Raw genomic sequence first — 23,067 nt, 5'->3', positions numbered from 1 at the left:
ATCATCTGGACTTCCTCGATCTCAACATCTATATAGTCGATAACACCATTAAAACAAAAACTTTTTTCAAACCCACTACAAAAAACAGTCTTCTTTCATTCAATAGTTTTCATCCACGCCCCCTCAGAGAAAATTTACCGTACAGCCAATTTCTATGCCTCAAAAGGAACTGTAGTGAACTCAAGGAACACAAGGAACAAGCACAAGACCTTTGCACAAAACTTTCGAAACGAGATTACCCTTCCAAAATTGTTAATAAATGTCAAAAAAGAGCAAGAAATCAACCTAGAGCGAGTCTTCTTGAGACAAAACCTAGAACTCGGTCACCAGACCAATTGACATGTGTAACAACATACAACACAGCTAGCAATACAGTCAAGAAAATTATCAACAAAAATTGGCGCATATTGACATCAGGTAACTTGGATTGGCCAAAACCCCTCTTTGCAAACAAAAGAACAAAAAACTTCAAAGATATGCTAGTCCACACACGCCCTCTGGAACAAAAGACGAGCCCCATAACTAACACCCTATGGGGCATGCCACCAGTTACAGACCATTTCCCTTGTGGACATTGCCCTGTATGCCACCTCACGGAAACCATCAAATCTATCGAACTGACACCGAATTTAAAATGGACGATGAGACAACATACAAATTGCAATACAACTCATGTCATCTACATGATTACTTGCCCCTGTAAACTCAAATACATAGGCATGACTTGCCGTAAGGTCAAACAACGGATCTGCGAACACAGAAGTAACTTAAAATGAAAACGAGGTACCACCAAGATGAGCAACAATTATATTGGCCATCCACATACCCTCGATGACCTCAAATGGTTTGTCCTAGAGACTTTGACATCAAGACCACCTAATGCCAAAAAATTGCTTTTTGAGAAAGAGCAAAGATGGGTGCACAGATTGAAAACAAATATCACAGGCTTGAATGATGACATTCCCTGGCTTAATGTCCTGACAAATTAAAACTGCGACCAATATAACATCCGACCACCCCCGTTTTAAAATGAGCTAATTTTGGTAAATTGACCAACTATACATAGCGCTGACTACCACACTTTATTATTTAATTGAGTGAATTTCCTTTTGCCTTTTTCCTGGATTGTCTATCATTCAAATTATTTTCACACGGTCCTGAATTAAATTATTTATTTTTTTTCCATTTAAGTTAATCAACACTTCTTTAAAATAACACTCTGCCCGCTATTGACAGCAACACTAGCAGAAGAGTAGTCTTTCTTTCTTTTCTACACACACTCTATCCTTAAAAAACAGGCTACCGGGTGACATCACGTAACAGGAAGACAGCGTCAGCACAAGTCGTGCAACCTGCCGAATCCGGGTAGGAATGACCAGCAGACGACAGCCTACAGAGAAGACACGTAACGTTGCTTCGTTGCTGATTCTTTTTAACTTTGTCTCATTGTTCCCTCTCCCCTCCACTTTCCTTCCCCCTTCCACCCCACCCCTTTTTTTCTCTCAGCAGCAGATACGCGTCCGTACTAATTTACCGAAGCCTTGGATTCAAGCACCTTCAGGTATACGGATGACTACATTACCTTTTCTTTTCCTTTTATTTTATTTTATTTCATTTTTGCTTTCCCGCAATTACAGCATTGAAACCAAAGCTTTACCGAGGCGGCTTGTCCTACCATTGTCTTGGGGTTTAAAACATAGAGTTTAATCGCAATCTAATGCAACCAGTTTTGATCATTCCCCACGAATTGCACGATAAGCGACCATATTGACCTATACACCGATCTATATACATTTATCTTCGCGTTTATCTCTACGTATGTACCACATTTGATATCAGCAAGCCTAATGAAAAACGATCATATGAAAAGCCAACTATGAACACACATACAGATATCTTTGAGAAAAGATTTGCCATATTTATATTTGCTTATGTCTTAAAATGAGTTTTTTCACCAGCTGCGTGTTCGAACACCACTTGCTTTTTATCTTTATTTGAATTTGGCTGTATTTAGTAAAATCTGCCTTTTTAACTTGTTTTACTAGTGAATTGAATACTATAGCTTCGCTACACTATTGGTTTTGACCTTAATGCCCTGCTTAACCAGTAAGGACATACATGTCCCTTATCTCTCTCCCGTATCCTTCTCTCTCCACCTTAGGAAAACACCTGGAGCTCTACAGAAAGACAATTGAACTCCGAATTGATCTTGGGTAATATCCCTTTATCTTCCCACCCAAAAACACTCTTAAGGTCCTGACGAAAGCCCCCGACCCTTCGGGGCGAATTAAGGGCTGAAACATGTCGACCCATCACTCGGACTGACTGTGCAGTGGACTCCTAATACGCCCTATCTGCACACTCCTCCCCTTTTTTTATTATTTTCCCTTGCTCCAGACAAAAATAAAAAACATAGTCCAGGCAGCTTGAGGAATTTTGTTTTTTAATAATCTCTTCACTGAACACGAGCACTTCACAACTGTTTTTATCTCTGATCACTGCTGTTAATACCCAGTGGTTCCCTCCGGGTGGAGGAAGCATAAAAATAAAAACCCAATGATGATGCTATCACGTTTTTACTAAATTAGGCGGAGAATCAAGATATACCGCCCCACAAACTGCTTAAACGTGATTGAGGGTTTTTTGAAGGAATAGATGAAAAACCGTATTACCCTGGAAAACAGGTACAAGTGATCCATTCTATTTTTGATTATTAAAAAGATGTAGCAGGTACAGCTCCGGAAAGACGTGTAGAGCTAGGTCCATTGCGGTCGTGTCTGGGTGGTGTGGACCGGGACTCTGGTTTCACGCTCCGCTGTTGAGTTTCTGCTGTCTCTCGTTGGGCGGTGTCTCCGCTGCGGTGCGTCTGCTTGCTTTAGTCATCCTAATTTGTGGACCGGGGCAGACGTCATACCGCACGGCGGAGGGTCTCCATTGGCTCCCAACGCTGCGGTGGCGGGCACACTTTGATGGCGGTGCACGTCACACCGCGGAGGTCGGAAATTGGCCTATGATTGACCATACTAATATGGCGGGCATGATGTCCGCTATTAGTGGGCGTAAAAAGGCATTTTTCCGCACCGCCAGCGCAGTGGTGGTCCCACCGCCCTACATCCTAATGGACCCATTAATGTCAACAGGTGTCTGCCGGAACGCTCATCAGCAAAACCTATTAAAACCTGCAATTTTGCAACTCAAACATACACCATACCATAAGATGGTTTATAAATAGTCACAGTACCACTACACCACTTCAACACCCGCCCTTGCTTAACTTTATGCAATAAAAGAAAGAGCCCCAGCAAACGTAGAAGCACCACTATAGCCAAACAAAGGCTTAATTTCAACAGATATCTCCCGAAACGCTCATCAGCAAAACATATTTAAAACATGCAAATTTGCGACTAAAACATATCCCATGCCATAGGACGCTTTATAAGTGCTTCCAGTGGTACTAGATCACCTCAAGTAGCTCGACACCTGCACGTTACTATAGTCTGTGTTTCAATCAGCAACATAACCACCTCCCCCACACCCACCCCCGCCCTTGCTTAACCGTACGAGCTACGAAATCAAACAGAAACCCCCACCATTCCCAGTAGCGCCACTATACCCATATACGACGTTAAGTTTAACAGGTGTCTGCCGAAACACTTATCAACAAAAAGTATTCAAACATGCAAATTGGCGGGTAAAACATAAACAATCCCATAGCACGGTTTATAAATGGGCCCAGTCAAACTACACCACCTTTACTAGCTAGACATCTATATGTTACGAAAGTCGTTTAAACACTCTGTAGAGCATGGGTACTCACAAACTTTCTCTCGGGGGCCAAATTTACAGTGTGGTTTAAGGCCGAGGGCTGCATCGGTGGGGGCGGGGGCAGTGGAGGAGGGGGGCGGGGCTAGAGCAAAAAAAAACTATGCTCTCTCTCTCTCTGTCTCCCTCCCTCCCTCTCTCTATCTCTCCCTCCCTCTCTCTATCTCTCCCTCCCTCTCTCTCTGTCTCCCTCCCTCTCTCTAGCACTCTCTCTCTCTCTCCCTCTCCCTCTCTCTCTCTGTCTCCCTCTCTCTGTCTCCCTCCCTCTCTCTCCCTCTGTCTCCCTCCCTCTGTCTCCCTCTGTTGTCAGTGTCTCCCTCCCTCTGTCTCCTACCCTCCTCCCTCTGTCTCCCGCTGTCTGTCTTCCTCCCTCTGTCTGTCTCCCTCTCTCTGTCTCCCTCCCTCTCTCTCCCTCTGTCTCCCTCCCTCTGTCTCCCTCTGTCTGTCTCCCTCCCTCTGTCTGTCGCCCTCCTCCCTCTCTCTATCTCTCCCTCCCTCTCTCTATCTCTCCCTCCCTCTCTCTCCCCGCCTCCCTCCCTCTCTCTATCACTCTCTCTCTCCCTCTCCCCTCCCTCTCTCTCTGTCTCCCTCCCTCTCTCTCCCTTTGTCTCCCTCTCTCTATCTCCCTCCCTCTGTCTGTCTCTGTCTGGCTCCCTCCCTCTGATCCCCCTCCTTCTGTCTCTATCTCCCTCCGTCTGTCTCCCTCCGCCTCCCTCCCTCTGTCTGTCGCCCTCCTCCCTCTGTCTCCCTCTGTCTGTCTCCCTCCTTCTGTCTCCCTCCCTCCCTCTGTCTCCCTCCCTCTCTCTGTTACCCTCTCTCTGTCTCCCTCCCTCTGTCTGTCTCCCTCTGTCTGTCTCCCTCTCTCTGCCCCTCTCTCTGTCTCCCTCTCTCTCTATCTCCCTCTCTCTCTGTCTCCCTTCTTCTGTCTCCCTCCCTCTGTCTCCCTCCCTCCCTCTGTCACCCTTCCTACCTCTGACTCCCTCCCTCTGTCTCCCTCTCTCTGTCTCCCTCTCTCTGTCTCCCTCTCTCTCTGTCCCCCTCTCTCTGTCTCCCTCCCTCTGTCTGTCTGTTTCCCTCCCTCTGTCTCCCTCCCTCCATCTCCCTCTCTCTGTCCCCATCTGTCTTCCTCTGTCTGTCTCCCTCTGTCACCTCACCAGCTGCTCTCACTCCCTGCTGCCCTCACACCCTGCTGTCCTCATCACCCTCTGTCACCTCACCCTGCGTGTGTCACCCCGGGATGAGACTGCTTCCTGGGCACACACACAGCTGCATCCGAGTATTTCACAGGTCTTTAAAAGACCATTCACTTGTTAATGAGGCTTTGTTGTATTTCACCTCTTCTTAGCGCCCCTGCCTCTCCACTCAATCAGAGGGGAGATGCAGGGGCGCTAAGAAGAGGTAAAATACAACAAAGCCTCATTAACAAGTGAATGGTCCTTAAAAGAATCGCCCGGCCCCCATAGCTCTGACCTGCTGCAACCGGCGGTGATTGCGAACACTCTTAAAAAAAAAAAAAAGCACAGGTACGATGTCTGCAAGGTCCGCGGGCTGCCAAGGAAGGCTTGCCGGGCCGCTGGCGGCCCGCAGGCCGTAATATGAGTACCTGTGCTGTAAAATGTATAGCAGGGCATGGGGAGAGGAAACAAAGTTCTAATTCCCAAACTTTTGATATATAGTCCCTTTACTGTATCTATATGAAAGATATTAAATGGAATGAATAAATTGACGAGTGTCTCAAAAGGGAAAGTGAAGCTCACCATCAGTAAAACACAAACCACTTCAACACCTACATATATCCGCCACAGCGACACAGCCTGACAAATAGTATCACTTATGTAGTTCTCTAATGTCTACAAAGTCATACAGAAAATCTACCGCACATTTACATTTTTTTATCTTTCACACATTTATAAAATATCTCTTCTCAAGAAGTACTCCCCAACTACTTCTATTCCATAAGAACATACAATAATTAATACGTTTACTACCATATATTTTAGTATATCTACCTTTTTATTATTCACTAGTCAGAAACTACAAAAACTATTCACTATACCCAAATGCAAACCAGAAACAATATTCAAATTTATCTCAACTTAGGATCACATGATTCAAACTATGCGTACATAGAAAAGGAACGTATCACTTTTCCTATCTTCATCTCCTCTCCATGTAATCTCCTAACACTGTACACGGCCCCACTGTACAACAACCTACCCTGACTTACATTCCAACCTACCTCTCAGTGTCAAAAATAAGACCAAAACCTGCCCACATAACATTTCTGCATTTTGTTTTATTGCTTTTAACTTAATAACACATACGTCTCCTCCCACCACCCCCGACCTCACTATTTCCACAAAAAGTATCAGTTGCAAATGTGCAACATTTTCTTTATCTACCCAAATACATTACAAACTCAAATTAACGCTGTAGCTCATTTTCAAAACAATACAGTCCTATAAAGATGACAAACTACACTTTTTCTCTGCGAAAAATTCCTAAACATATATAAAATACTTATTTAACAACAACTCAAATTTTATGCATATTTCGTAACCAATATCAAACACCACACTTTATAAACACTATATTACTTTGAAATAAAAAAGACTTTCAAAATTAAAAACATCACCTCAAATACTTAATCACTACTATAAAACACATAACACACCTTGTTCATTTCTAACTCACCTTTGTAGTTGTTATCCAGATTTCAAATGACACACACATACAATTCTCTCTTTCTCACATAGTACATGTAAAGCTCCGACTTCATCAAGAATGAAACCAGAAATGGCACAATTTGTCTGTCGCTCCACACATAAATACATGTAAAGAACAAATCAGAATACTTCATTCCTTCAACGACATTCCAAAACTTACCACCATTGGTTAATTTTGAAATTTCCTTCCGAAAAGCAACTTATTTTTCCGTGCCACATACAGGTCACAAGTTCAACCTATTTTATCACCACACTTTCTGGAACCTTCTACGACACCTGCAGGTTAAAAGTTCATCAATTTTTTTGACCTAACGATATACTTTTGCAACATTTTATCAAACATTCAACGGCACGTGCACATTAAAAGTTCACAATAGGGGTCAGTAGTTCATCAGCTTTATTCCCAACTCCAGCAGCACCTCACCTTACGCCCCCAGCGCCATCAGACCCATAGGAGTCAGTGTTTTCCACTTTCCAAATACCAAATTCATTTCATACACACAAATGTACCTTCACACTCCCTATATAACATCCCCTAAGCACCATGAACAAGTTACAATGTTCGAAACAAAAGTTCCTCCAAGTAGCTATAACTACATGCTGAAACTACTTGCACAGATGTGGCACAGCGGCCAGAGCACATGACTTCACAGAATATGACTCACAGTTTGGGCTCACGCTTTTATCCCCGAGTCCGGCAGCAGCTCAGCTTAGCAGCATGAGACTCTACACACTACCTCACATATTTTCCGTACCCCAGATCTTTCAGACCAGTACAGGTCAGTAGTTCATCCTAGTAGTTAGAAACACATGCTGACACTACTTCCACAGCTGAACTGCAGCGGCCATGGCACATGACTTCACAGCATAAGACACACAATTTAGACTCACGCTCTAATCCCTGAGTCCCGCACCACCTCACCTTAGCAGCATCACACTCTAAGCAATATCTCACTTAATTTTCATATACTAGCACTTTCACACCGGTAGGTATGATTAGTTCACTTCGCACCCCCTCTATAGCACACCCTAAACACCCGACAGAAGTTACAGTGCTCCTACCCTCCTATATCCCACTTTTTTCAGCCTTTTTTTCCCTTACTCGCTTCAACAGAATAACAAAATGGCGGCCAACACTTCCTCCTTCCATGAGACTCTAGACAATACCTCACATATTTTCCGTACCCAGGACTTTCACACCACTACGGGTCAGTAGTTCATCCTAGTAGGTATAAAAACATGATGACACTACTTCCACAACTGCACTGCAGCAGTCAGGGCACATGACTTCACAGCATAAGACACACAGTGTGGGCTCACGCTTTAATCCTCGAGTCGTGCACAAGCTCACCTTAGAAACATCACACACTAGCCAATACCTCACTTAATTTTCGTGGCCTAGAACTTTCACTCCGGTAGGTATGATTAGTTCACTTTGCACCCCTTCTATAGCACACCCTAAACACCCCACAAAGGTTACAGTGCTCCTACCCTCCTCTTTCCCACATTTTTTGCCCTTTTTCCCCCTTACTCGCTTCAACGGAATCACAAAATGGCGGCCAACACTTCTTAGTTGCAAACGCTCACAGCCAATCAGCAGCTAGCTCGTGCTCATAACGCCACAGCCAATCAGATGGCAGAATTCTCAAATATCGATCTCTGTAAATTTCGATTTTTCTCAAAAACTACTGAACGGATTTACACCAAATAAAGAAAATCGTGTTTTCTACACCAAGACCCTTCTCCCTGCCAAATTTGGGGTAATTCTGTTCACCTGTTCGACCTTTAGCCTTGTCTAAAGTTTCCTATGGAAATTAACATTGAAAAAATACGTTTTGGTACCCCCCTTTTTTCTCGACCCCCCTTGACAAATCACCCCTAGACTTTCAACATAGGAGCTGATCTCAACAAAGAATTAGTTTTGAAATTTTCACGAAGATTCATCAATCGGCGCCAAAGTTATTGCGAATAGAATGTTGCCATTTTCCAGCAACAATGTTGCCATTATAGCTACCTACTGGTGACCGCCAGTAGGCAATATATATATATGTATGTATGTGTATATCATCCAGAGCTTTCAAGAAATGCGCTTCCATCTGAGCATTAATTTCGGACACTCCATTTCCCAGAAATCACCACAGTTCCATTCGGACAGCCTATCTGGGTGTGGCAGATGCTAAATAGACGTTGAAAGCGATGGGAGAGTGTTCATCATGGTTTTGCCTTTGAAGAAGTGAATAAACAAAACGCGTCAGGCAAAAAAGTGATTTGCATTCATTTCTGCTTGCAGGCGGATGCTGCCCAAACCAGGGATTCAAGGAACAGGTTGAGCCTTACGCAGATGCTCGAATGCCTTCCAAACTGCGTGTGTCAACCAGGAGCTTGATGTTTTGGCGGCTACACGGCCGTCGGAAGGGCACCACCCCGCGAACATTGGGGGCCATTAGGCTTGGTATTTACCTACCTGATCATGGGGCAACTGCGCTGGATTGAGGACAGTGACGCTTGTGGGGGTTCATCCCGAGCTTACAAGAAATGTGCTTCCATCTGAGGATTAATTTCAGACACTCCATTTCCCAGGAATCACCACAGTACCATTCGGACAGCCCATCTGGGCGTGGCAGATGTTAAATAGACATTAAAAGCGATGGGAGAGTGTTCATCATGGTATTGCCTTTGAAGAAGTGAATAAACAAAACGCGTCAGGCAAAAAAGTGATTTGCATTCATTTCTGCTTGCAGGCGGATGCTGCCCGTACCAGTGATTCAAGGAACAGGTTGAGCCTTACGCAGCTGCTCGAGTGCCTTCCAAACTACGTGTGTCAACCAGGAGCTTGATATATATATATATATATATATATATATATATATATTTATATATATATATATATTACCTACTGGCGGTCGCCAGTAGGTAGCTATAGTTAGGACATATTTTCCATAGGAAATCTGCAACATTCTATTTGGAATAACTTTGGCGCCCGTTGCCGAATCTTCGCGAAATTTTCAAAACTTTTGGCCAGCTCCGGTCCACTCCTATCCTGGAATAATTTGTGTCGCGGGGGCTGAGAAAAAAGGGGGGTCCAAAAACATGTTTTCCCCATGCAATTTCCCATAGGACCTTTAGCCGCAGCTACAGCTCGAACTGCTGAATGGAATTACACCAAATTTGGCAGAAAGGTAGACCTTGGTTCAGAGTCGTGCCTTTTGCTTAAATGGTGTAGTTACAGAGAAAATCAAAAGCAAATCACATATATATCTGGGCGGAGCCTACCACACATCTCATCGTGAGATCTGATTGGCTGTCAGCACTTCATCCAAGAAGTGTTGGCAGCCATCTTGGGACCAATATACATGATAGCACCTCATTAAAAAGCATTGCAGTTAATAGAAGGTTTTAAGACTTTAGTTACATTATAAATCATTTGTTGATGGTACCATACTCATTTTAGGAATTGTGGTATGTTCTAAGGTGATTTTACCATATGAAAAAGCCTTCTGCTGGGATATCATGAATCATGAGAGAAAAATATTTTCTCATGCTTTTCCCTCAGAGGTTTGGAAGGTGATCTATAAGCTAAACTGAGAGCATATTTTCTGTAAATTCACATTATCTTTCTCAGTCATGTGAGAATGAAGTCTGACATTCTCAGTAAAACATGTACAGCCAACAAGGGCAGAGACTGTCAGTTGATTCATTTGTGTTCTACTGCAGATTCCCAGAGTGTTCCAAAGAACAACTAGAGCGCTAACAGTCCTACTTATGATAAACGTATGGCACACCTGAAGCCATCTTGATTGGAATAAAGTGGTAACTCTATTTAAAAAGGAACAAAATGAGGGGGTTCATTTTGCCATAGAAATTATGATTAGTGCTGAAGAAAGAAAAATTAGGGCACATTTTGAGTGACTTCTCAAATCCTCTTCTATTTCATTAAAAAAATCTGACATGCAGACTGAAACATGCACTTTTAATACCAGCAGCAGACTTCCGTGGTGAGCAGCAGCTTTACTACAGTGATCTAATGAGCAACTAGAGTGCTAACATTCAGAATTTACGGCAAATGTGTGACATATCTGAATACCTTCTTGATGGAATCAAAGTAAAAAACTGAAAGCATTTCCTACCGAGGAGACTGCAGTAAATGAGGAAATTAGGAAACTTCGTAACAAATAAATCTCCCAAGATGGCCACCAGAGACAAAAGAGCCCAAATGTAGCCCAAATATCACCCAGATGTAGCCCAAGTATCGCCCAATGACAGAAGTGTGCAAAACACTTATTTTTTGTGTTTTTGCTGTTTTATATAGTGCAGACTTGTCAGGTATTGGAGTGCTTTACATGAGCATTGGTTACATCACAAAAGAACAAATTCATTTTGGTTGTAGACATGGGGAGATTAAGTGATTTGACCAGAATCACAGAATGTCGAACTGAAGCAGAAACTCCAACCTGGTTCCCCAGTTGAAAAGTCTGCAGCTCTGGAAGTAACACCACACCCTCTCCCCTAAGTGCAACATTTAATCAAGTGGTCAACTGGATAAAAAAACATAAAGATAACAAATAATTTAAAAGTGCTTTGTCGCTATTTGAAAACTCAGAAAATATGTCCTCATTTTAGTTTTTTTAGAGCACTAACCATAATTTTGATGCAAATAAGACCCTCTCATATATGTAATTTCTAAAGGAAATGCTCTAGGTATTACAGTTTTGATTACATCAAGATGATGTCAGGCGTTCCACACTTTTGTAATAAATATAGAATGTTAGCAATCTAGTTGTTCATTAGGATACTGTTGCGAGGCAGAGGCCAGGGTACACCGACTCTGAAATTTGAAGGCAGGTAGGAGGGTGCAGAGGCAACAATTTGTCCACACTGGGAGGCAGGAAGGGCCGTGGCAGCACAACAGACTATGGAGGGCAGTGGAAAGGGGGGCAGGGGCAACAAACCAACAATACAGGACTGGCAAGAGAGGCTGTGGCAATATAATAGGCCAATGTGGGCAGAAGGAAGAGGCAGTGGTAGTACAACCATACATGCCAACAGACCCGATTCAGCCAGGAAACGTCCAATGTTTTTAAGCTCAAATGGGCTTTATTTGATCTGTCTCCTGTCTACAATCTCCTCTTTTTCAATGTAACTCAAAGGGGAAAATCAATACCCCAGTTTTTTTTTTCAAAATCCCCCTCTTACCAAGTTCAAAATGTTCGCAATTATGGTATATTGGATCATGGAAGGCAGGAGGAGTTGGGGTAGGGACATGGACTTGGATAACAGAGGACAGGAGGGACATGGAGAGGTGCACCAAACTGACCCTGCAGGGCAGGCTTCAGGGTTTGCAGCAGCACAATACATCACACAGGGCATGCGGAACGGGAGTGCAGCACAACAATCCATAGAAAGCAATAGGGAGGGGACAGGACCATGCACATGGACAACAGAGAACAGAGGGGAAAGAGGCAATGGTAGCTAGCTGACCGTAATGGACAGACAGGAGAGAAAGCTGCAGCATAACAGACAATAAAGGGCAGGAGGGACGGGTCAGGGGCATTTTCAATGGAACAGACAAGCCAGGAGGGAGGGAATAGGGGTCTGCACATGGAAACAGAGGGCTGGGGGCAAGGGGGCAGGGCAGGAGCAGCAATATGACCCTGGAGGACAGGCAGGATGGGCACTAGAAGCAAGACACACCATGGAGAGCAACAGTGAGACTATGATGGCATACACACAGACCATGGAGGGAAGGTGGGAGGGGGTCAGGGGCAGCTAGCTGACCACACAGGGAAGGTGGGAGGGGCCATGGCAGCACAGAAGACCATGCATGGCAAGCGGAAGGGTTAGTGGCAGCACAATGTCTATGATGAGCAAGAAGGAGGGTGCAGGGGCATGTTCAAAGGACCATGGAGGATAGAAGGGAGGGTCAGGACCTGGGCACAGACAAGGGAGTTCAGGGGAAGGGGCCTCACAGCAGACCACACGGGACAGGCAGGAGGAGCAGTTGCAGCACAACAGACCAGGGAGGGCAGAAGGGTATGGCAGTAAAATGGACCATGGAGGACAGGAGGAATGGGATAGGGGATGTCATGTGGACAGGCAAGGTGGAGGTGACATGGACAGGTTACAATCATCTGACAATGCTAGGCAGGTGGGAGGGGATTGGCAGCTCAACAGAACACTCAGAGTAGATAGGAGTGGCAGGTCCATGGAACATGGTGGGTAAAAAGGATGGAGCAGGGGCATGCACAAAGACATCGGAGGGCAGGGGGATGGTGAATAGGGGCAGCAAGCTAAGCACAGAGGCTAAGCCGGAGGTCAATGATGGGGCATATAATTGGGCAATGGAGGGCAGGAGGAGTGGACTGGTACATCATGCTATATGGAGGGCAGTGGCAGCACATCAGACCATGCATGTCAGGAGGGAGGAGGCTAGTCCATGGATTCAGACAACAGAGAATAGGGAGGAGGGGGATGGGGCAGCAAGCTAACTGTTCAGAGAAGGTGGGTATTAGGAACTTTATTGTTTTTAAAATGTGTGTCTGTGCGAACTACTTAAAATATGAACAAATATGCAGCATAATCTCACTTTTATTCAGGAAGAAGAGGACGTTTGTGACTGTGACTCCGGGCTCACTTGGCAGAAACACCCCCTGACCCTCCACCCCCATCGCAAAATGTAATGCCCGTGAAAAGGGTAGGTGAACGCAGTGTTATATAGAACATAGTCCTGAGAGCACGATTGAAAATGAAAATTAGATATAGTGTATGGTATAGACTATGCACCAAAATGTGTGATATAAGATGAACCGGGCGTGAAATATAATATGCAATACATTGTTCGCAATGGCAGATTCATTGGAGTGCGCAAGATTGCACAGGCACTAGCGCGTGCTATGCGATATGCGCCTTGGAGTGTAATATGCACAGGGCAGTGTTGTGCAACCTAACTAGTCTCTAAAGTTGTAATATAAAATATGTGCTGGGGAGTGTAACGTTGCATATGCACTGTGACAAAGATATGGATCCCAGATTGTAACATGTATGGCATAGCGCTGTGCGTTATAACATAGGCATCGAGGAAGGCACGTTAGATGGGGCAATATAACCCGTGCAAAGGCAAGTTTGGCATGACATATTCACGGGGTGGTGTTACAGTGCACATGAGCTCGAGAGTGTCATTACATACGCACTAGCTGGTGGAATACAACACAGAGGTGTGTGGCACTCGGCGGGCACTGGTGGGTATAACACAGCATTGGGCTCAGGCAAGAGCGCGCTGTGACTCTCAAGTGAGGTTCGCCTCCTTTCCAGAGAGTAAAATGAAAAGTAGTACACATCCGGCAGTGGCTGTGTGTTTTATTAACCGTGAGGGGGGTTTCTTGCATAGTTTTGGTCGAATTTTTGTTGAATCCCCTTCGAATGGCTTGGTGTGCGTGTGTATTAAATGTACCCGTCAATAGCTACCCATGTTTGTATAAATAAACGACAAAGGTGTCTACTTGGAGAGTACCCACCGGCAGGGGTGCCAGGATTAGGCACGGTAGGGCGTCAGACACGTCAGTGCTTCTCTGGCGGTGTAAATACATTCCACGTGGATTCATTGTATACATAGTCACCTTTTAATGAATATCACGCTAATCGTCATGGTGATAGGTACGTACGGTTTGTCCAGCATGTCCTAGGTGTTTCTATAAATATGTTTTTTTTAAAATAATAAATAACAATGGCAGGCCCTGGGGGATGGGATCCCCGGGGCCATAAGTGGCCTGAGGAGGGGGGCAACGCAGCATCCCTCCTAAAGATTTTTTTTTTAAAAAGGCCATGCCCCGGGGGTTGGGGTCCCTGGGGCTGATTAAGGCCTTGGGAGGGGGGGCCACGCGGCCCCCTTCCAAATTTATTTTTTCAAAAAAAAAAAAAAAAAAAGGAGGCAGGCCCTGGGGGATGGGGTCCCCAGGGCCAATAAAATAGAAAAAGTAGGGCCACACAGCCCCCTTCCTTAAAAAAATAATATAAGTAAAAGACCGGCATCGCGCCGGAGGCCACGTCCCCTCCTTGCAGCACTCGGCAAACGCACCCCCTGGCAAGTTGTAAGTTGTGGAATTAATTCCCCTTCAATACTGAGGGTCCCTGCGGGCCAACTAGCCCAACAGGTATCTCCAGTATGCGCCAGGGAGCTGCGTTGCAGACAGGTGTTCTGAGGCCATGCCCCTTTTTACACCTCTCTGCAATGCAGCTCTGTGGTGCTTACTGGAGGTACTTAGTGGGCTAGTTTGACCCTAGGGACCCTTAGGATTCAAGGGGACTTAATCTCTCAACTTAGAACGGCCATGGGGCGCGTTTACACAGTGGTGAAGGGAGGGGACAGGGCCTGAGGTGACGTGTGCAAACACGCCCTGTGGGCATTTTAAGTTGGGGAAATAATTCCCTTTCAATCCTGAGGGACCCTGGGGGCCAACTAGCCCACCAGGTGCTTCCAGTAAGCACCACTGCGCTGCGTTGCAGAGAGGTGGTGCAGGCCGTGCCCCTTTTTACACCTCTCTGCAATGGCGCTTCTGGACGTACCTAGTGGGCTATTTTGCCCCTAGGGACCCTCAGGATTCAACGGGACTTAATCTCCCAACTTAAAACGGCCGCAGGGCGTGTTTACACAGTGGGGAAGGGAGGGGACGGGGCCTGAGGTAACGTGTGCAAACACATCCTATGGCACGTTTTAAGTTGGGGATATAATTCCCCTTCAATCCTGAGGGCCCCTGGGGGCTAACTAGCCCACCAGGTGCTTCCAGTAAGCGCCACTGAGCTGCATTGCAAAGAGGTGGTCCAGGCCATGCCACTTTTTACACCTCTCTGCAACGCAGCTCTGTGGCGCTTACTGGAAGTACCTAGTGGGCTAGTTGGACCCTGGGACCCTCAGGATTCAAATGAACTGAAACACCTAACTAAAAACCGCCACAGGGCGTGTTTACACAGCGGTGAAGGGAGGGGACGGTTCCTGAGTTAACGTGTGCAAACACGCCCTGTGGCGCGTTTTAAGTTGGGGAAATAATTCACCTTCAATCCTGAGGGACCCTGGGGGCCAACTAGCCCACCAGGTGCTTCCAGTAAGCGCCACTGCGCTGCGTTGCAGAGTGGTGGTCTAGGCCGTGCCCCTTTTTACATCTCTCTGCAACGCAGCTCTGTGGCGCTTACTGGAGGTACCTAGTGGTCTAGTTGGACCCTAGGGACCCTCAGGATTCAAGGGGACTTAATCTTCCAACTTAATACAGCCACAGGGCGTGTTTACACAGTGGGGAAGTGAGGGGATGGGGCCTGCGGTGACGTGTGCAATCATGCTCTGTGGCGCGTTTTAAGAGGTAGTTTTAATCCCCCTGCCCTATTATATACTAGGGGCTTACAGAGGAGGTCATGCTAATCACAGGGGGACCCCAACACATAGTGTTCCCTAGTGTATGTAGGTGTTTTCACTGTATTCTAAGTGTCTTTTAACATAGCACTGGCTCTAGGGCTGGTTAGTCAGACTCAGTTACCACCAGTATCTGTCTGAAAAAGTTGAGTGCACAGGATGATTTCGCAACAAGGCTTCTTTCTGCTCTTCTTTTTGTTCTTTCTGCACGTTATCCTTCTTCATGCACTTTTCTTCGTCTTTGAGGACTTCTGTTGCTTCTTTCTGCATTTCTTTTTTTTCTTTCTGTGCATTTTTTTTTCTTCTTCACATGTCCTATCTCTGTAGGCATAGTTAGAAATTAGCATTTAAAAAGCCTTTGAAATTCACTGAAAAAACCATAGGTTTCAGGCACATTATAGTTAGGAATTAGCATTTAAAAAAACATAGAAATTCACTGAAAAAAACATAGGTTTCAGGGGCATTATAGTTAGCTGGACTTTTCACTCGTACAAAACCATTGCAATTCCCCCGTTATAGTCAGGTCAGCTAACTATAACTTGCGCGCCCGCAATGCACTGCTGATGACATCACATATTACATCACTCATGACATGGTCAGTGACATCACTCATGACATCACTGATGACATCTCAAATGACATCACTGATGACATCACTGATGCCATCACCCTTGTGATAGAGTGGCAGACCTCCTCTCACCCTAATATAACCGTTGATACACACATTCAAAAATAGAAACTAAAATTTTCAAAACAATGGACATACCAATACCAGTTACAACAACCTATTCAGTAATTCTAAGATCCACATACACATCCACTCATTCACCAACAGTCCTATACAGTCACTTATACATGTACTCACTCATCATATGTACTCATACACCTATACATCCTGTTACAAAACGCCACTCGTCCATAGAGTTACTCACACACATAGTCACTCATGCTAATAAAGAATCAAACATCCATTTACTTGCATAAACAGTTATACACACACCACCCCACTTAGTTCTACAGAAACTTACACATACTTAGTCTTTTAAACAATCACTTATAGAAACACATACTTATTCATACAGGAACTCTTCCAATCTCTCACTCTCACATATACTCACTTATATACACCAGTAGACACATATACTAGTTTAAAACATATGTAGTTACTCATAAAGACACTATTGAGACAGTCATTCACTCACTAACACACCCATACACACACTCATCCACCCATACAGTCCTGCACACATGCTGTCTTCAACACATACAAACAGTGAGTCACTCATTCATGCACCTATGCACTACGTAATACCCCCACGAACCATACAGACACTCAGACATTCATACTGATACTCAAAAAACCAACCAATAACCTATATAGACACTCATGTAGCTACTCACCAACCCATGCAGCCACTTATACACAAAGTGAGACACTGATACAGATATTTACATATTTAAACATTACTCACTAAGCCATGTATTCACTAAGATACACTTAATCAGTCAGTTATACAATCAATTTTTCAAAAACAAATCATCCATTTAGACACTTATATACCCATTTATTCTTCCATCGACCTTGAGATATACATATATAAAACATATTTAATTTTTATAAAAACACACATTCACTGGATGATGTCATCAGTGATGTCATCAGTGATGTCATTTGAGATGTCATCAGTGATGTCACTGACCATGTCATGAGTGATGTAATACGTGACGTCATCAGCAGTGCATTGCGCGCGGGAGTTATAGTTAGCTGAACTAACTATAACGGGGTAATTTCAATGGTTTTGTACGAGTGAAAAGTCCAGCTAACTATAACGCCCCTGAAACCTATGGTTTTTTCAGTGAATATATATATTTACAATTCTGGCTCGCCTCCTTCATTTCATAAGGACTATCTTCTGGTTTTATGGGAGCTAAAGGCAGAGCATCTGTGAAGGCAAATTGCATTGAGTACTACTTGAAGAGATTGGTTTTCAGGGCCTTAGGGAAGAAAAGCAGATTTGTGACTTTCTTACTGTCTTCCAAAGTAGCACTCCTAATTATAAAAGGGAAGCGAAGGTTTGATTTCGATGTAGTGTGGAATATCATTTAGGAAATATCTTGTCACCAGAATATTATAGCCAAAATATCAAGTACCAAAATATTGGTCAGATAAGTACTTATAGGTAAGATTGGATTTCTATTCTATTCCATTCTTAACTCTACATCTTCGTATCTTGAAGCCATATCTGTGATGGTACACATAAGTGAGTTATGTATGGTAAACCTCTGCTACCTTTATATACTTACTTGTTAATATTGGGGCTCTCCCTGTTTCGGATGTAATATTCTAGTAACTTCAACTTTCCTTTTCAGTATTCCTTACCTTCACCATTGATTCCACAGGCTCAAAAGAAGAAAAAAAACCAATGCCTTTTCCTTCAACATGATTGTCTCCAGGTAAGGGAGGAGTGATATGGCACAATGTTACTCCTTACAAAACCAGTGGTGGTCTTTTATAGCGTTACTCTTTCACATATGGAAAGGGGAAAGGTACTAAATGTTAATGCAGCTAACAATCCCACAGAGGAATAAAAGTAGGTACTTTTTTAGGCTGTCCTGCCCTCGTTTTATATATTCATAGTTATACCAGTGCTTTAAATAGGCAGGTGCCGTCCGGACCTGAGTACCTGCACTTCTTTAGTTTGAAAGAGAGAGTACCTGAAATTTCCAGCTGTACAATAATACATTTCATGGGCGAGCACAAGCACTTTTCAGGAGCAAATAGTGAGTACTAGCACTTCTGTATTTCCACTTAAAGCACTGAGTTATCAGATGGAAGTTGATAGCCTACTGATTTGTCATAGGATGTTAAGATGCTTTACCTACAGGAAAGAACTAGATGATGGTACCTAGCACTGGGCACACCAAGGAGCATATATACAAGCCCCCATCGCCACAGGAACGTCACTTTTAAAGCTGTCCCTGTATCGATACAGGCTTGTATGGTGCAAGAGTGCCTGCGTTGGCGTTAGGCAGCTACATTTAGTGGCACAGCAGGAGGAAATGCAGGGCTGCACCATATTGTTGTAAATATGTTGCAGCCCTCTATTACAGAAGTGGCGGAGTGTAGCATTAAACCAAGAAGGCTAACGCTGCTCTCTGCCACTTCTTTGAAAATATTCCCCAAAGTGCATTATAATGGAAGTTAAGGCAGCAATTTAGATGGTTTACAAAATGAGCTAGTGTACTTTTACCACCGTATAATTTAAAAAATACATATTTGATGGAATTGCTATTTGCACTCAAATAAAATAGGCGATGGTGTCTCACACTGAAAAAATGAAATGAAACTGACGAAGAAAATGTGTACATGTTCCACGGAGAAGCCTGTCTTTGCAATAGCATTTTACTTAAAAGGCACATTGAACGTTTCTAAGAATAATGGTGTGACAGTCATTTATGCTTCCCAGGCTTCTTGAGCAAAACAAGAAATATACACATTCCGATTTTCTTGAGCAATGTTTTATTTCTAAAAGATTCTGCCTTAGCGTGCTCTAAAATAATCCCCACACAATGGACGTTCCCGTCAGTGTCGTGTTTGCGCGCCCACTCCTCTGAATTTCACAGTATGAATCCGTGAGCGACAGCCATTGTCCAACTTAATGCGATCTGCTCACATCTGTTCTCTCAGACAGAATAAACATGGGGTGCGCTGGTAGATACCGCGCGCTCCTTTATGTGGAAAGTGTAGCTGTAGGCTTGATTTAAGCAAAGCAAACAGCTGCAGTCCAGAGCGCTGGACGAGAGGAGACACATTGTATCCGAAGGGAACGGCTAATGTTTCATCCAAGCGATTTACATACTGAGTGGTAGACGGCTGAAGCGCTCCCGCGCAGGCGAGATTGCTGTGTTTAGCGGCGTCGTAGAACGTCAATCAGAAATGGCGGATATGACTCGCAGAGACAGATTGTTGCTCGTCCTTCTTAAGTGTGTGGAGTGGAACCCAGCGAAAAATGTCCATAAACATGTCACCACCATGCAGACAGCAATGTCGTGAATGGTAATGGATAGTCTGGGTCACTCTGTGACTGCATGTTCCTGTGGCTGTGAAGTTTCCACTGGAACCTGAAGCACAGTTTTCCATCCACAGGGAAAGAAAACACAGCTAAGCGGATTAGCTTTAGCAGAACATAACCTGGTGACCCGGAAGTGAGTTGTGGCAAGCAGACCTTGGAAGACTGATCTGACCCTGCTTTCTAGCTGATAAGTACTCCTGCAAGTTCTTTGGTGCTTCATCCACATATTTCTTAGAGGCTCAAAGTTTCATTCGTTAAAACCTAAATTTGAGTACTTTTTTGCAGTGAGGATGTAGGAAAGAAATGTTGTAGTAAGTTTGAGATACACACAGCATTATTTTCAAGCCTCCTATAATGGAATTGTTGAACTAAAATGGGGGTATTTACAGGCATTCTCTATAAAGTTGTTGTAGGTAATTTGTTTTCCCAGTGCTTTGCATTCACGTGCACTGCATGGTGCATGAATACACACAAACACTAAAACTAAATTGGATTTTCTCTTCTAAATTCGTCATCCTTTTAGAAGCAAGGAAGACAAGGTTATAACCTAGCATTTACTATGCAATTACAAGTTAATCCCCATTAAATGAGGAATAACCATGTCGATCAAATTTCGCATGGCATTCCCTTTGCTCTGAGCAGATGGTAAGTGAGATCCAGGGACAGTGCCTAGCGAGAGGGTGGGTGAGGGCCAGGGGAGGGGGGAGGCTGGTATGAGGCAGTTGTGTAGCATTGCATCCCCCGTGTGCCTGTAGCAGAGCAGCCATGTTGGGGCTTGCAGCCTGAGTCTCATGTGATTTCACCCAGTGGATTTTCCTCCTGGTAAAATCGGTCTGGTTGTTCCTACACATAGGAAAGCTGTGTGCAGGAATACGGGGCCAATTATAATGAAGCAGAACAGTATCCCACCTGGGGATATCGCCCCAACCAACATGAAATTGGGACCTCAATGGTATATGGATGTTCACATCCCTTTTCGCTGCCTTTCATAACTATAGGAAACATTTTCATCAACCATGGACAATCTTGCATCAGTTTTTCTGGAGTGTCAACATGAGAATTCAATATAAGTCATATATATCACACATCACTGTGTGTCCTGAACACCTGTAGAACACACATGGGATTTCTAAATATCAAGAAGTGAAAATGTTGAGAAGGTAGAGTCACCTAGCAGTAAAATAAATAAATGTATAAATAGGCATGTAATAAATCATGCATGTATAAATATCACACCATTTAGGGAATCACCTAAAAGCATGACATTTTAAGGCAACAGTTGCATGGGGGATGATAAATGTCGTTACCACCTATTAATTTGTTTCAAAATCATTTTAAATGCCACCACACGTATTTGATATTTGGTAAATCATTATGCATCATGATCTAGAGCATTTTCTTTGAAAGCCGTGCCCTTTCCAGTAAATGACAGCCTTTTAATACGCAAATATTAATAACAGATCACACAGACAGCTTTTGTTGTCCAAAACATGAACTCTAAGAAGACGGGGGTGTGCTGTAAGCAGTCGCGGCTGCTGCCAAATGCGGCGTGGGGGTGGAAGGACAGCAGCATCAGCAGTGGCAGGGGCGGTGCCGGCGAGGAGGTAGGAGGGTTGAATTACAATTTTTTTGTTTTTTAAATACGTACCTGATCCTGCTGGCTGATTCACGCTTCGGTGCTCCTCCATTCTCCTGCTGCTCCCGATAGTCCCTGAGACAGACTCCCATCCAATTCAGATGTTGCTCTCATACTTAGAGAGCAGCGCTGAGATTGGCCTGAGTGGGCTGCTTTGATGCTCGTTCAGTCACAGGGAGTCTGGTGTTTCTCCACCCGGCTGTAGAATAGTCCTGGGTGGAGAAACATAAATGTGCATGTCAGTTTGGCTGGCCTAAGACAGTCGGCCAAACTGACATGCGTACTTATAAGTGCACTCCACGCCTCCTCCCTCCCTTGTCCTGGCCCCACCCCTCCCTACATACGAATGGCTGAGCCAGCACCTGAAATATATAATGATAATAAAATATCATTTTATTTTTCAGCTGCTAGCTCTGAGCCAATGTGGAGACGGTCCTACGCTTTTGAGGAGGAGTTGCCGGTGGCTATAAGGTTTTATTTAATTAGTTGACATGAGTTCACAAAGACCACTCATGTTTTCTATTCATCGTAATTAAGCAAAATTCAGCATGAGAAGCACAGCAAAGTCTTGTGGTCTCGAGTTTGAGCTGATCACAGTTAGGGGTGAGAAGGAGGTTGGGTGTATGCTGGAGAGCTTTAATTTTAACGGACACTAGGCCATAAAAGGTTCCTTAAACACAATCAAGCACACCTAAAAAACATTTTTAACCACATACTTGCAAACTGAAGCAATTTTAATTGTGCTTAAAGGGATCAGGAGATGTGTATCCGCTATTTAAAGAATTGCTATCTTAATATTTTGCATTTTTACTAACTGGTGAGGAATTTCTACTCTTATCAATAGAAAACAAAAGTCTATTCTATGATCTTCATTGAATTTGGTGTGCTTTTTTTTATTTTGCTGAGTTTTATATAGCGCGAACTTGACCCGAATCCAATCAGGTATCAGAGCGCTTTAAATAGCACCAGTTACGTTACACGAGGACACACATTCATTTTTTTTTTGTTAGGCACGGGGAGATTAAGTGATTTGCCTAGAATCACAGGATGTTCGGCCTCATTACGGAAACTCGAACCCAGTTTCCCAGGTACGTGGTCCAGCACCCTAGCCGTTAGGCCAACTCCTCTCTTTCAAGTCTACAGTGCCCAAGTTGTTGAATGAAATATGTTTTATGAGAAGGAACATTACATGATACTTCCCATAAAGTCCATGGTCCATAGCAAAGTTCCTGGAGGTAGAGCAGTTCCACTGATCAATGTATATAACAGATATAATGTCCATGTCAATGGGAATTATGCATAATTGTCAGCTGTATATAATCATGCCACAATTAATTTTGCCTTAGAATGGTGTTATAAGAACTGAAAACATGAGGCAGGACCAATGACCTTTATGTTTTGTCCTTCCAACCA

The sequence above is a fragment of the Triturus cristatus genome, chromosome 3_2 (assembly GCF_964204655.1).
Source record: "Triturus cristatus chromosome 3_2, aTriCri1.1, whole genome shotgun sequence".
Taxonomy (NCBI): Eukaryota; Metazoa; Chordata; class Amphibia; order Caudata; family Salamandridae; genus Triturus; species Triturus cristatus.
This window is presented reverse-complemented; position numbering follows the sequence as displayed.